Genomic DNA, 5,013 nt, shown 5'->3' on the forward strand with positions numbered 1-5,013 from the left:
AGATAGATAGATAGATAGATAGATAGATAGATAGATAGATAGATAGATAGATAGATAGATAGATAGATAGATAGATTGATTGATTGATTAATTGATTGATTGATACATACATACATACATACATACATACATACATACATACATACATACATGTGTACATAAACATACACAACTCATAGTCATGTAGATATATCTCTTCCGTGCTTTTAGTTTTTGGCGTGTTCTAGTCCATGAGCAGCGATCATGCTGTGCCACCCACAATCACTATCGCTGTGTACCACTACATTTACTTGCGTTTCATGCCACTCCACAGGCCCATTTGTGGCATCAGAGAGTAGAATATCTCGATGGTCACTTAATATTCTTATATTCCCTCCATGTAGATCTCTCAAATTGTTTCAGCAGTACGTCTTTGAAATCTAAACTGTTGCTCTGTCTAGATAAATTCTAGGTGGCGAGGACTGGGCACTTGTTACTATGGTGTGATTTTATGTTCGCGAGTTGGTATATCTCACAATGACAAACTTTAGTGTCAGCCTTTCCAGGTTCTTTCATATACAAATCGCTTCATTTCTTTTCCGTCTTCACTCCAGAAAGTACGTAGAGTTTTAGCACTTGCAGAGTTTCCCAGAATCCGGAAGCGTTGGACTGTTTCTTTTGAACAGAGAAAGCAATGGCTGTACTGAGCGAGAAGAAAGGTGGATTAGGTAGACAAGGGACCGAAAGATAGAGAAATAACCAGCAGACTAGAATTTGTGAGAGAGACAGCCTTGCCAGGAGGCAGTGAGTTATGATGAGGGATAGGAAACCAACTGAGAGAGAATAAGGTAGGGTAGGTGAATGAATAGAGGTAGGAAGAAGAAGGGCAGAGCTTTACAATAAAGACAAGAAATTAGAAAGTTGATGTAAAATAACGGAGATAAAGAGACTGAATGAATAATCACAGATAGAAAAAGACAAAGAAAGCGAGAGAGAGAGAAAGAGAATTAGAGACAGACAGACAGTCAACCAGGCAGACAGACAGACAGTCAACCAGGCAGACAGACAGACAGTCAACTAGGCAGACAGACACACAGTCAACCAGGCAGACAGACACAGTCAACCAGGCAGACAGACAGACAGTCAACCAAGCAGACAGACGGACAGACAGATGGACAGACGGACAGACAGATGGACAGACGGACAGACAGATGGACAGACGGACAGACAGACAAAGACATAGGGATGTTACAGTATGATATTGAAGTGCGTAAGTGTGAAAAAGACGATGAGAAATTATAATGAAAATGATCCAGGCAGATCTTCATTAGGAGAAAATTTAAGGAAAATGAAAGAGAAAGTATAGTGAAGTATGCGAGTGGTTCATGCGAATATAATGAAAGATAGTGAGTGAAGATAAGAAATGAAAAAGAAAAGCAAACTAGCAGAAAGAAGACAAAATGAAACACAAGAAGAAAATGGAACCGCTCTTGAAGGAGAAGTATAAAAATGACTGAAATGAAACTGAAATAAAGCTTGCTATTTATGGCGGGTTCTATGCTAGTGTACACATGTGCATCTATCTATGTGTGTATGCATGTACACCACACACACATGCACACACACACACACACGCGCGCACGCACACGCACACACACACACACACACATATATACATACACAGATGACTTATTCTGGTTTTCATTCATTTTTATATTTAAACATCATCTCATTAAATTCACTTATAACCTTCTTCTTTAGATTTTATTCCTTTATTCATTTTTTCATTCATTAACCGAAATCTTTTATTCTTTCACTCATTCACCCAAATTACTTCCTTCGTTTATTAATTCATTTATTTCATTCCTTCGTTACTCAGTTCTTTCGTTTACTTATTAATGCTTCCATTCTTTCGTACCTTTTCAGATTAACTTCATCCTTCAATTCTTCATTCTTTCAGCCTTTATTCATTTCGTCTTTCATTTACTCATTCTTTCATCCATTATTCATTCACTCATTAATTCTTTTTTCCTTACATACTTTCATATCATTCATAGTTATTCTTTCATACCTTTTCAGATTAACTTCTTCCTTCAATTCTTCATTCTTTCAGCCTTTATTCATTTCGTCTTTCATTTACTCATTCTTTCATCCATTATTCATTCACTCATTAATTCTTTTTTCCTTGAATACTTTTATATCATTCATACAGTTATTCTTTCATACCTTTTCAGATTAACTTCTTCCTACAATTTTTCATTCATTCAGCCTTTATTCATTTCGTCATTCATTTACTCATTCGCTCATTCATTATTCATTTACTCATTAATTTCTTTATCCTACACAATTTTTTTTATCAAATTGTTCATTTCTTCTTTCGTGCAATTCATCATTCCACGCCTCTCACTATCACCGTTAGTTTCTTTGTTTCTTCATTTCTTTCTGCCTACCTACGGACTTACCGATCAAACTATCTACTTACCTATCTACCTACCTACATATTTATCTACCTTCCTTTCTTTCTGCCTGTCTATCTATCTACATACCTATCTAATCTTTCTATGTAAATACTTGTCTATCTACCTAATTATCTATTTACCTACCTATCTATCTACATGTTTATATGTTTATCTATCTACCTATTTTTTATCTATCTACCTATCTAGCTAGCTAGCTACCTACTTATCTAGCTAGTTAACTATCTACTTACCTATCTACCAACTTTACCTATCTACCAACTTACCTATCTACCAACTTACCTATCTACCAACTTACCTATCTACCAACTTACCTATCTACCTATCTAATTATCTATCTAGCCATCACCTACCTGTCTATGTACCTATCTATCACCTATTTATCTATCTATCTATTTATCTATCTATTTATCTATCTATTTATCGACCTGTCTATCTATGTATCTATCTATTTACCTACCTATCTATCTATCTATCTATCTATCTATCTATCTATCTATTTATCTATCGACCTATCAATCTGTCTACCTATTTACTAACCTATTTTCCTACCTATCGACCTTTCCTCTTCCTTCTCTCTCTCTCTCTCTCTCTCTCTCTCTCTATCCTTATCTCTCTCCGTTTACTGCTTATTCAATCAACAGATTCACCTCCAGTCCCCTCTTCTTTCTCTCCCTTATTCAGTCTTTCTTCTCCCTCTCTCTTTCTCTCTGCCTCTTTCTCTTCCTCACACCCAACTGCCGACACTAATCCCGCAGCTAGATCGCTACCTCTACACTATACTCTTGAGACCCTTTCTCTCTCTCTCTATGTCTCCCCCTCTTTCTGTTTCACTCTCACTCTCTCTTACTCATTCATTCTCTATCTCTTTCTCTCTCTATCTGTTTTTCTCTCTTCCTCTCAATTTTTCTATCTATCTTTCTGCTTCTATCTCTCTCTTCCACCTTACAATCGCCCAATCACATCCCTAGATATACACATACTATACACATACATATATGCATATACACGAGTACATACATCACATACACTGCTTTACTCATATACGTATATACACACACAGACACTCGCAAATACACAATCTCTCTTTTCTCTATCTATCAATCTCTCTATCTAACAATCTCTCTTTCTTTCTCTCTCTCTCTCTCTCTCTCTCTCTCTCTCTCTCTCTCTCTCTCTCTCTCTCCCTTTCCTCTCTTTCTTTCTTTCTCTCATAGTCTCGACCTCCCTATCGCATTCTCTTTTATCCCTATCCGTCTCGCCTTCACCCACTGTGGTCGATTTTGCCTTTCATCCTCTCTTGGTCGATAAAATTAGTACCATTTGAGCACTGGGATCGATGTAATCGACTTAACCGCTTCCCTAAAATTGCTGGCCTTGTGCCTAAATTTGAAACTAGTGTTGTTGTTGTTGTTAAGGTGGGGAACTGGTAGAATCGTTAGCACGTCGGACGAAATGCTTCGAGGCATTTCGACCGTTTTCACGTTCGAAGTTCAAATTCCGCCGCGATCGACTTTGCCTTTCATCCTTTAAGAGTCGATAAAATAAGTACCACTCAAGTATTGAGGTCGATGGAATCGATTATCCCCTTCCCAAAATTTCAGGCCTTGTTTCTGTAGTAGAAAGGATTGTTGTTGTTGTTGTTGTTGTTGTTGTTATCTATATATTAATACTCTTAGGCCGAAATGCGTTACGCTGTCACGTAATTAGCTGAAGGGAAAGGCGAAGAGCGCTAGAGAAAGAGGGAGAGAGAAATGTTAACGACGTGAGGTAAGAGAGAAGTAATGGTTATTACGTGGCTAAAAAGTTAGTTGAAGGGGGTGATATAGAGAGAGTTAGAAATAGAACGTTTAGTAGAGGAGTGATGTTCTGATGGCGAAGTTAAAGAAAGACAAATAGAGAGGGGAAAGAGAGAAAGAGAGAGAGAATATTGACAATGCCAGCCGATGCATCAAGTCGTCATGTGGTTAGTAGAAGTGAGAAGTGAAGAGAAAGAGAAAGAGAGAAATGACAATGACGTGAAGAGGGGAATGACATGGTAAAAAAAGTTTTTTGAAGTAGAAGGTATAGAGAAAAAGACAGAGCAGTATAAAGTGTTTAGCAGAGAGAAAAGTGAAACATTATACATCGTTATGAATGACAAGAAAATAACACTAATATTCAATGTTTTATAGCTTCTATCTGTCGATCTGTTTATCTATCCACATTGAGAAATACATTGATGGCTGGACGGAAGGAGGAAGCTTATATTAGTCGAGATGATGATGAATTTATCGTAAATAGAAAGATAGCTTTTTCAATGAAAGTGAAATACCTTAGCAAAATAGCCGTGGGTGTTATTTTTTTTTTTTCTTTTTAATTGTTATTAAAACTTTCTAGTGACAGCAAGAAAAGTAGATATAAAGAAACAACTGAATTGAACTGAAAGGAAATCATCTTGGTTGACAAACAAATTAGAGTGAGTTTTTGGTACTGAAAACTATAATGGTGGTGGTGGTGGCGGCGGCGGCGGCAGCGGCAGTGACGGCTTAAAAATTGGTATCTGTTTATCAAATAT

This window comes from Octopus bimaculoides, chromosome 4 (genome assembly GCF_001194135.2).
Source record: "Octopus bimaculoides isolate UCB-OBI-ISO-001 chromosome 4, ASM119413v2, whole genome shotgun sequence".
In the NCBI taxonomy this organism is placed as follows: domain Eukaryota; kingdom Metazoa; phylum Mollusca; class Cephalopoda; order Octopoda; family Octopodidae; genus Octopus; species Octopus bimaculoides.